The following is a 12,001-nucleotide window of genomic DNA, read 5'->3' as shown; positions in this document are numbered from 1 at the left end:
GTCATCTATCCGGGAGTTCGAATCTGTGTCGAAGTACAGATTTTGACTACAATATTCTCACCATTGTTTACCTATTGTTATACCTATACCATTGTTTACCTAAACAATGTTTACCCATTGTTTATTATCCCCCCATTCCATGACCATGTTAAAAAATCAAATGCTACATATTCTCAACTGACTGACAAAAAGTATGCACCTTGTATTATTATCTGCAGGTGTGTAACGGACTTGTGTGCACATGGCTGCAAATTGACTTCTAAATTATGTATTTTCTGCCTAACGCTATATAAAACATGGATATGTAAGTCTTATGGTGGTTAGAAGTGTAAAATATCAACCTGAAACCGAAATCCATTTATAATTATGCATTTGCACACAAATAACTGGCATTAGTGACATCTTTGACATGAAAATCCCTGGAACTATCGTTCTACGATCATTCTACCGAGGGGTGTAGTTGGAACTACTTCAACATTACGACAGTCTGTGTTCGTTGAAACTATGGTTTTGGGAAATGCTCGTGTAGCTTAACAATGCATTTGGACTATGTAAGTTGCACCACCATAGTTCAAACAACCATGTACATTACAACCATGTACATTTATACATAGTTGCTAACTATGCTTTTGGGAAACGCACACCAGTACAGGTTTTGTTAGGTGCCAGGTTTAGGAAAAAAAAAATTGACATCAAGATGAAAACTAGTGTAAGCCTGTCCTACGCCTGTTTTATGTTGTACGTTCGTTTTATAAATGAGGGCCATTATGTTTGACTAAATTGGTTAGAACCTGCATTAACTACACTAGTTCTTAACAGAATTAAACCGAGACATTTGACTACATTTGTGTCTTGACTCACCTGCCCATCTTCATCTATCTGCTGAAGGAATTCTAATGCAGGAATAACTTGATCGTAGCTTGGCGTTGCTTTGCTATTACCAGTCACCACAATACCTTCAGCGTTTTTCTCTAGAAGACAAACAATTGTTAATCTACTGCACCTTACAGGAGAATTCCTGCGATGAACCCACGTGTGTAGCACTGTCTGCCTGTCAAGTCAAGTTTATTTATTTCTTACAAAGGTCATTCAATGTGCTTTACAAAAGCATACAGTAATAAGCTTAACAAATAAAAACATAGAAGGGCAATATAGTCAAAGAATAGTTCAAAAGGTATAGTCAGGTACTTTGTGGAATGTGGGCATAAGTGTGAGATAAGGTACGAATGCAATTTTTTTGCATAAATTGATAGGTAAGGGTGTGTCCTTTCAGAATCTGACGGCACCCTTGAACATTTTCTTTAAATGGCATCACCTGCCACACCCCTTTTTTGATCTAAATATACATTAACATATAAAACAGGATTTCCCGCAGCACTTTGCAACACACGCCTGCCACCTTAACTAGCCTATGTCGTCAAAAAAAAAAAATAATAATAATATATAGTATATAGGTAGGCCTATATGAGCGATGTTCGCCGTGTTACTCTAGGCCAGTGATGCCAGGGTTACGGCCCGTGGGTGTATGTCACAGCCGGGTGATAAGGGGGAAGAATATATTTTTTATTTGATTATTTATTTATTCACCTCAGCTGCAGCAGCGCCGGTAGTGCTGACTGTAGTCCCTATTCATAGGCGTCACCTACGTCACTATCAAATAGAACGCCGCCATATTTACGACCGATCTCGCCCAGTATGGCCGCCCACACTGCACATTTGAATGTGAGAGAGAGAGAGATATGTGGAAAAAATGTCAATTTTAGGCTCCGATCCTTATTTGTTACCCCTAGATTTCTTTTGTCCCTTATTATCTGCCCCAGGCTTGCCCCAATTGGCTTTCCACGATATCTACCTTGTTCATAACCCCTCCCCGTACAGTGGGGATAACTTCAAGGCATTCAAGAGTAGGAGAGCTGGGACGATTGAAACACAGGACGAATGAAACATTCCAGTTTTCTCAGAGTGTAGGCTAACGATGATAGACAGACGTCCTTTGGTCAAAACATAGAGCATGTTAACCTCCTTCTATCAGCCAAATATCTTCCTGCTATGTCATTGTATCACAGAGTTACAGGCGATAAACGAGTTTTGATACGCAAAAGTAAACTTCATCAGCGGTTTTTTTTTATTATTAATGAGTGTTTTTCAATTAAAGGTTTGACTTAATGCTTATTCAGTAGACCATTTAGTTCTCCACAATCCCAGACTTTCATATCGCATGCTTGTTTACATGGAAAGCAAAACAAGCTATGGTGACATATAGCCTATGTCTGTGTCGGGACGATTGAAACAAGCTTCAATCCTCCCGACCAGGCTGTAACTCCATGTATTGTAATTAAATGCACAAATATCTGTGTTTAAACAATCATTTATGGAGGTGAGACATGGACAAACAGTTTTATGAAGATGAAAATACATTTGGGCCCACCAGGTTAGGGGATCGAGTTTTCACATGATATCCTATGGAGACTGACGGCCGGTGGGTCGTTAAGCCTAGGCCTACTTATTTGGATATGCCGTGGCTAACCCACGTAAAAACAACATTTTCAACAATATAAACATGATATAAATGGGAAAGCTTACCGTTCTAGCTATAAACATGGCAGAATCATCCACAGGACATGATATTTCAAAAACCGCTACACGCTTCACGATGATGGCAATGAGTTGTTATCAGACATGCACGAAGACGTATAGCCCTGCAACAATCTATCTAAAATAACCCCTATTGGGAGTACCATTCATAGTAAAATTTTGGTGGGACGTTTATATCACTTAAACTGTAGGCCTAGGCCTATGTTTCATTCGTCCCCTTGATGTTTCAACAGTCCCGACCAGGAGGGACAAATGAAACATTACGCACATCACACTTTTGCTGTAATAATTCCTGAACGGTTTTGTTCAAAGCTGGAAATGCATTTGTATTTGACAGAGGACAGATGTAGGTTATAGCAAAGTCCTTTTAGGCAAGTCCCTCCACTCGGCGGCCATATGACAACGCTTTTTGGGCACTCGTCGGGCATCCATTTCGGCAGAAATGCGCGTGCGCAAGGCTTCACGACACCAATCTTGCTCCAGCGGCGAGATCACAACATATGATTGGCACGATGTCTTCACAACACACCATATGATTGGCTCAATGTATTCACATCACACCACATGATTGGCTCAATGTATTCACATGTCGACGTTTCGCCGAGGAAGGGGTGGGATATGTGTAGACAACGGCCATATTGGCGTGACAAACTAGCCCCATGCATTTCTATGGAGTATTTTTTGAGTGCTGTGTCTCCACATTAGAAAAAGTGAACTTCAGGAACAGCTGCAGTTCGTTCAGGTATGTCAACAAATAATAGTAGGCTAATGGTGAAGGCGCAGTCGGGGGGGTATTCCATCAACCTCGCTAATGAAGGCGGCGCTTAACAGAAATAGCCTGGCTTGAACTAGCGTAGACTTTCACTTGGGGCAGAAGCCGTTCCATTAACTCAAGTTAGCGGCATCTTGGCCTCGTTTATTCAAGAGAGGTTTAAGTCAGCTTCATCTCTGCTCATGCACGAGGTAGACCAAAATAGTAGATTGATGAAAAGAGGATATATGTCATAAAATTAAGACAATACTAGACGATTTCTGTTCGATTTGGCAAGTGCCATCTACAGGATTTTCATCGATCATCAAATTTAACATCAAGAGAAAAAAATAGATTGCCTACAGAAATTGGAGAATAATGAAAGCATACATTTAAAACAACAATGCTAATGGTTTGAAATCAATTGCAAGTTTGATTGGCTTCACTCTTGAACACATAGACTATACAGTCTATGCTCGAACAAACGAGTGAATGAATAAATACTATAAACTCAAAAACAACTTATGGATATGCATATGGATATTCAAAACTATCTATAGCTTATGTTCTTAGATTAAAAGTGTTCACTCCAAATTATTGTCTAGGTGTAGGTGGTCATAAAATAAATTAGTAGGCCCTATCAACATAATAGCCTATTGTCTCCCATACGTCCCAAAGTGTTTGAAATAAAAAAAAAAATGCAATGGCTTTCAATTTAATGTATGCCTAGTATTTAATCTGTGTAGCACACAGTTGATTTGACATTCATGAACAATCGTCGACACATGAAGCAGTTTTAATTATTAGCTGCTTAGGCTACAGAATTATCCTTTGGCTTGCATCAGATATAATATAGCCCACTGGCAAAGCTGTCACTGAACAGCCTACCAAATGTGCATGACCCTTTATCAGCAGTAGACATACAGTATGTCTTTCATCAAAGAAGCGAACCTGCGAGCACGCAAGAATGTAGCCTAATTCCTTTCCTATGCCGTCTCGCTGCACGTTACACCACCACCGAACGTACAGTAAGTGACGCAGAGTAGCAAGATTCCAAGAACCACACCCATGTGAAGTTAAAACATTTTTAATCGCATAATCTTCATACATTCTTTGGAGCTAGTGAATGTGTAAATCCATGCTTGGTGACACTGTTGGAAAAAACATTTCTAGGCCTACTTCTATTTTTGAAGTTGTAGGCTACAGGTGACGAAAGCACAGGTTGACGGAACCATCTTTTTTGACTCGTTTTCCAACTGATTGTTTTTTGCAACACAGCTTAATTTAGCTTGAAAGTTAACCTGCTACGGAGCAGGGGCCTGTACTACGAAGCGGGGTTACTGGCTTATCTGGGTAACTTCGAGAGTAACTTGATCACGTGTGGCGTAACTTCCCGATTAACCCGTACTCCAAAAGGTGGATAGGTTTTAACCGAGGTATGCTGCCATGGCAATTTACGCTGCATCTCAAACCTGCTCCGACCAGGTTATGTTCCGTTAGGTTTCCGTTAACCACACCCTTTATAAGTACCACCCCTCCACTAACAATTTCTCCCGAGACATGTCGGCGCACCTGAATGATCCATACGACATTGGAGTGCAAATTGTGAGGGACTCTCTTCGCAGGGTGAGGGGTTTTAGAGACCGCCAGAAAATATATATAGCCTACCCGGACGATATTCTCTATGAAGATATATATTGTCAGCCAAGGGAATTCGTTATCTTTGTCAGATGATCTAGGAAGACGTCTCATAGCAATGCCCGTACGTGGACATTCATGTATTCCATCGGTGATGCAAGAATACTGTATGTCCGAAAATAAATCGGACATAGGCCTACAGTATGCTGAAAATCTGAGCAAGAATAGCCTAAAATAAATCGGACATAGCCTACAGTAGGCCTAATAAATTAAAATCACAATTTTAACAAACTTGTTGAATTGAATGTCATATTATTGTACCCTGCACATAAAGGCTACACATTTCCACTAGAGATGCACCGATATGAAATTTTAGGGCCGATAACGATAACCAATATTTATTGGTTTGTTGTGGCCGATACCGATACGATAACACAAAAATTGTGAAAAGTGATTTGGGGAAAGCATTTAATAAGCATCATTTTATTGCAGTAATTTTACCTACCACCAAATGATGGACAGAACTCATAATAGTCCTCAATAGTATGGCAGTCAACAACATAACAGTAGCCTAGCCCTACAGTATGTGTGGCTCCTTTAAGTGAACCTGACGTCAGTGAATTGCGAGTGAGTGGCTAGAGAGTTTGAATCGTTTTCATTTAGGACTAAACGCTCATAAACGGCTCAGCCTGGAATAAGCTACAGTATAGCGACCAAATCAGAGTTTGTGAGTGAAACTTACAGTAGGTTTAGTTTCAACTGCGGGTAACTGAATAAAGCTGCAACTCCTCAGACTGTATCTTATCTGCTGCAGCAGAAATAAAAGGAGTTAGCCCAGAAGGTTTTAATAACTTATTATGATGACCTGTCTGGAACTGAAGCACGAATGGTTAGCATATTTCTAGGTAATAATACAAAACCCAAGCTAAAGTAATGCAAATATAATACTAAAACACAACTTAGAACTAGGCCTACTTATGTACTCGTCCCACTAACGAGTTTGTTTATTTGTTTCCCCGACCAGCGCGGTAAAGTGCAAACACACCAGCACGAGACGGCTTTAGATAGGGCTGAGCTCCGCTCTGTTAAGGTTAAATGGCGGATCATTCACGAGAGGATTTTGAGATGCACAGATTCCCAAATGAACGCATATCCACAGATTTTGTTAGAGTGGTGAAATACATTCACACCGCTGACATTATATTGAGGAAAAAGTATAACCAACCAAGCTCAAGTAGCTCAGTGTAGCCAGACGGACCTTACGTAGGCCTAAATTAGGGCTTTAAAAAATATCGGCCAGAATTCTGTTATCGGACCGATAATAATATTTTCATTTTTTCACTTATCGGCTAATAATATATCGGCCGCCGATATATCGTGCATCCCCAATTTCCACAGCACCAGAATCCGACCGAATGCCTCCCTCAAACCCCTCCATAATCGGCCTTCCACTATTATTTGCGATGGCCAACTCTTCTGCTACTGTAAAACACGCTGGTGCCTTTCCTCCTACAGTAGTGTTCAAAGACACCTTTTTCTTGTTAGCTGTAAAACAAAGGCCAAGTGAAGGCTATAAGCTAGGCCTACATGTTTTCATAATTAAGAAATATTAATGCAAGCTATAACTATATAAACCTACTTTTCTAAATAATGTTTTTGTGTTTCATTTTCACCTGCTGCCATGTGCGTTTGGCAATGGTGTTGCATCTGAAATGTTCACAGGATTAGGCATACACTAAATCAGTCAATGGGGGCTACTTAAACATTCAATTATCCTTATTACTGTAATCTATATGCCCACTTCTGAATTGGGTTGCATCTGTAGGCCTTTCTCTGAACTCAAAATAGGCTATTTAATTATTTCAACTCATTTCAGACATTCCGCAAGCTACTAATCCTCCGTAACACATATTTGAAGAACATGTGGGAATAAAACTTTACTTTTAGGCATTTAGGCTACCCGATCTGCAATACGTTGCCAACAGCCTTGCTTTGTTCACTGCCGACGTATTTGATTTTTGTCATAGAGTGGGTTTTAATTCCTCATAACTTGTCATAATAATTCATCCGTAAAATAAGGTGATCGCGTCATCATTGAAAGTGGTGACTTGCGCTGCAACCCGCCCCTTTTATGTGAATGCGCACAAACTCCAATTAGGTTAACCCTGGCTCAACAAATCAACTTCATAATCAGCGTCGTAGTACCGATTAACACCACTTAAGATAACCAGGTTTTGTCAACCCTGGTTTAACAAAGTAACCCTGGGTTACATCTGGGTAGGTTAAGCTCCCTTCATAGTACAGGCCCCAGGTTAGTTCTGTGGCATAAATTCCCATAGTTACCAAGCTGGGATTCACGTTAACCTCATTAATGGAACGGAATTCTCACTAAAATTAGCAAGACTTATCGAAATAAGCCAGGTTTGGCCTTTAGCGAGGTTGATGGAATACCCCCAGGGATTCCACAGGAGATCACGTTTGTTTGTGTTTATGTTTAAGTTTATTAGGAGACGCAATTTTGTGCAAAAAAACGTAGCCTACATTATGTTAACCAAGGAACCAAATTAAACAAGCCAGCGAGGTAGCTTGCCCCTACCTTCAGTAGCCTATTCCTAGATAAATTCCAGGCATTGTTTCGTTTTTGTTTGTTATACAGTCAATGCTTTCAAGCCCTATGTTGCTAACATACCTAGGCTGTGAAACTAAGGTCTAGCCTATGGGTGGTTCTAATTGAATTTGAGTAATAGGATACGCAACCATTTAGGATCTGGAGATGGTTTGTATTTCCTGTAGAGCTCACCAAAATCTCATCATTTATTTTACCAAATGACATGGAAAACATAATTCAATTTCATCCACATATCCTTATGCACGATGCACAACAACGCTAAGCTAGCTTAAAACCGTGAGAATCAAGCAAGCCTCACGGGCCGTCACGGCCTTAAAGTGACAGGCACTGAATTCGACCTGCACAGCACCAATACAGTGTAATGACATGAAAGAGAAGTCTATATAGTTTATACAGTGCTGTGCAAAAGTTGAGACACCCATGCTAAAATTGACTAAAAGGAGGAATAAAAATCATCTTTTGGAAATCTTAATGCCTTAAGTTTTTTTAAAAATTAGGAAAAATCAAACCTTTAAAGACATCAATTATTTTTGAATGCATCATGTATCGTAAATAAATACATGTTATTATAAATAAATGTCTTAACTTATTTTAATTAAAAAAGTGTTTCAACTGTCCCGGCTCTCCCCTACTGATGCCTATCTATATGCTGTGGCTGGATGGGTCAAAAACGTGAAAGTGCGGCACCTGGCCACCAAGGATTTATATTTAATCATGGGAAATGTAATTATTAAGCTTATGTAAAAACAATTCAAATGTATGATTATGGTTGTAGTTTACTCTGACTAGGTACATGTAGTAGCGAGTTGTTAGCTAAGTGGCTAACAGCTAGCAAGCTACCACTCATTTTAGTGTCATTTAGCTCATAGCTAGCTGCCATTAATCTGGATAATGTCCTTTAATGTAAGATGTGTTTATACGTATTTTATACACTCCATGGTTTATACTCATTGAAAGAACATGAAGGGAAGGGAAACGAGGCGATTGTGACTTTATGGGAGCAGTTTGTGGGTTATCAGCTGTTAGCTGTCAGACGGTCAGCTGTTGTGACCACTGAGCGGCTGAGCTGCCCGAATCGGTCGTAAAGATGGCGGCGCAAAGCTACAGTGACGTCATGAGACACAAACGAATCGAGATGTTATCAAACTCGTCAGAGTAGGCTATTATGATAGTGTTTGTGCTTTTCAAAGTAAACTGGCGTTATGGAAAGACGCAGCTCTCCAAGCTCAATGCAGCCCACTTCCCCAGTCTAAAATCTCAGCCTGTTAATCATCAGAGCATGGACAAGTAGGCTACGCAAACTCTTGCTTTCCGGACTCAGGCATGAGTTTGACAATCGATTCACGGTTTTTACTGAACTGGAGAAGGACTTTGCACTTTTTGGCTCTCCATTCACGATTGGCGCTTCCGAGGTCCCAGAGGCGATCCAAATGGAACTGATAAAACTGCAGTGTTGTGCACCGTTGAAGGATTAGCCTAATACATATCTGTTGCAATCGAATCATTTGATCAATCCTTGCCACCACAGTACCCAATGCTCACGGCCTTTGCAGGTAAAATACTTGTGTAGATGTATGTTTGGGACAACATATGAGCAGGCCTTTTCCGTGATGAATATTAATAAATCGAAAGTGCGCAATAGCCTGACGCACGGACATCTGAATGATGTTATGTACTGCCCAGAAACTGTCCCCCGATATGGACAAGCTGGTGAAAGTTAAAAGGTGTCTGGCTTCGACAAGCAAAATGTAGCTGAAGTAGGCTGGTCTCCCCATTTATCATAATCCAGTGTGATATGGGGGGGAGGGAATAAAAGGGGTTGGGGTTGACTGATGCCATAGGCATCGGCTATGGGTGTGTGGAAATATGGGTTGGGGTCAGAGATGGCAAAAGTATTCACTTCCAATACTCAAGTAGAAGTACAAATACTTGTGTTAAAAAATACTCTGGTAAAAGTAGAAGTACTGATTTAACTTCTTTACTTAAGTAAAAGTAACAAAGTACAGGCTTGGACATTTACTTAAAAGTATAAAAGTGAAAGTAGTCTTGTGAATGACAACAATGTTTTATGCAACGGTACCTGGACCACACAAATGGTACCAGAGTGCAAGAGTCCCAGTCTCTCTTTTTAAATCAAATCTTCCCATAACCTGTTGGGCCATTTCTAGCCCACATCTTTAGAAAGCTAAGATCCTAGTTTCTTAGGAAGCACTGGCACTAGAGTTACAGATCCTATAATATTGTTTTTTCTTTCTGCCGGATAACAAGCATCTTGAATTGACCACATTTCAGCCCTTTAGGTCACTTGATATGATTTTAGAAACACAACTGAGCCCTAGCACCAGGTCTTGCGAAGCTGTGTGCAAAAGTAGATCAATGTAGAATGAAAAATAAGTAATTTACTTTAGATTATTATTTGCCAAGGTATGCTCATGCGTTTTGTAATGCCCTATGGAAACTCACCATAGGACTTTTTTCATACTGACAATAAAAGTATGCATTTCTAAGGTTTCTTGTAGACTATTTGGATTGTGTCAGGTTCTGTTATAGAATGACTACACAAAATGGAATAATTACACCAAAGTCTCTATTTTTGCATTTTCTTTGTTGGCTTCATGAGTGTGTATAAGATGGACTATACATCTGTACAACTAATATTGGATAAAACAACATGATTATTTAATTCCTATGGATTCCTGTGAATATTTCAAGACCAGGAATGTAGTGGTAAAATCAGGTGGGTAAACTAACTAGTAGGTAATTGATCGCGGAATTGTGTTTGCAATAAATATAGCATAATTCTTACTTATTAAAATGAGCATGATGGCTGACGAAATAAATTTTTATGATGTAGTTTAAATAAACCACTGTTGTCATACAGTTAACAGGGCTGCATTGTAGCACATAAATTCCATATCAAGTGTTTTTTCCTATGTCTATCTATTTAACCCTTACAAGCCCGACCGTTCTAATTTCGTTAAAATTTTAACGATGACCAATCATCTAATATCTCAGCTGTCCAATGACTGATTTTATTTCTGAAATCTTCCCCGTAATGCTGACAACATAAGCTTCAATTTGATATGATTGGTTAAGGGGTTTATGGCGCGAAATGTTTTGGATACTTGAAGATGAGTCGTGAAAAAAACTTTTCACTTCAGTCATACATTTTAACATGGACCGCCAGATGCCACCTGCACTTCGTTGGAGTTTACCTCGACTGGAAACCACACAGCTGGATAAACTGAGGTAATATATATTTTACATCGTTTCTAGTTATGGTTAATCTTAATTTGTAGTCATAAAATCATGTTATTTGACAGTAATATGCTTTCTCATCAGCGTCAACATTATGGCATAGCGGGGGCTAAGTGCATCGTCATGTAACTTTAGCTAGCTGCATTACTCTGAACTGCTTCCAGTATTCTCGTTTGCTTTTGATATCAGTTATTTTCATTTGACAATTTCATTTAAAAACCTGTTAGTATATAACCTGTAAGTAAGTTTGTTTTCTAGTATTAATTTGCTTGTTAGGTAAGCATTATATTGGCAAGTCAGTATAGCATACCAAAGCTGAATAAATCAATGGGCGCCGCGTTTCTAAGTTGCGTTCTCTTACATGAAATAAGTTGAGCGATATTTTTACTCCTCTCAATATGTAGTTGTAGAAAACAACATGTGAAATCACGGATTCTGTCAGAAATGTAGTGCTAATTGACGTATTGCCTCTCATCGGGTTGTTACCTCGCTAGGCAGTTTGTAGTGAACTGTTTTACCTTGCTTCTAAATGACAAACATCAGACGTGCTTGTCTCAACATTTTCTAAGATGGCATGACTTGATATTCTACTCTTCTCAATATGTAGTTTTATAGAAAACATGATGTGAAATCACATATTATGTCAGAAATGTCATTATTGCATTTAAGCAGTTAGTTACTAGGTGAAATGTAATCTGTCTTTATCTTAATGCCAGCCAGGCAATCAGATTTAGGGTAGCTAAACCCATGTGTAATAAAATGACTTTTCATACTTCTAAATATTTTTGAGTTACTCAAAATGCTTCAATAGTTTAGGCTACCTCTTCTTGTGTATGTATGTGCACACACGCACACATCTGTAGTTTTGTGATTTTATTTTTTAAATTAATAAATGTATTACATTTGTATGATTTTACTGTTGTTTCAGATGGAGGATGACAAGACCTACACAGACCTCCTTGCAGGCCTGAAGAGGTGGCTGACTGCTGATGAGCTTGCGCTCACGATGTTGAAGACCATGTGAGGATGGAGGAAGAAGGTATAGATTTAGGTGGCGTGCGTAGGGTGGTGTAGACTGCCACTAAAACACTGTGAAATAGACTTGTTATGTTGATTTTTATGTTGTTGTC

At 39.4% G+C, this 12,001-nt stretch overlaps 1 long non-coding RNA gene across 1 annotated transcript in view; it reads right to left on the bottom strand.

Annotated features, from left to right (window-relative positions):
• The window catches only part of LOC121712086, a 47,674-nt gene that overhangs the window by 24,595 nt on the left and 11,078 nt on the right, over positions 1-12,001 (bottom strand). Inside the window, exon 2 of the long non-coding RNA XR_006032501.1 lies at positions 862-971. This is a non-coding gene — a long non-coding RNA (uncharacterized LOC121712086). The remainder of the gene's footprint in view (positions 1-861; positions 972-12,001) is intronic.

This window comes from Alosa sapidissima, chromosome 6 (genome assembly GCF_018492685.1).
Source record: "Alosa sapidissima isolate fAloSap1 chromosome 6, fAloSap1.pri, whole genome shotgun sequence".
Lineage (NCBI taxonomy): Eukaryota > Metazoa > Chordata > Actinopteri > Clupeiformes > Clupeidae > Alosa > Alosa sapidissima.
Note: the sequence above shows the minus strand (reverse complement) of the source record. Positions and strands in the feature narration are given on the sequence as shown.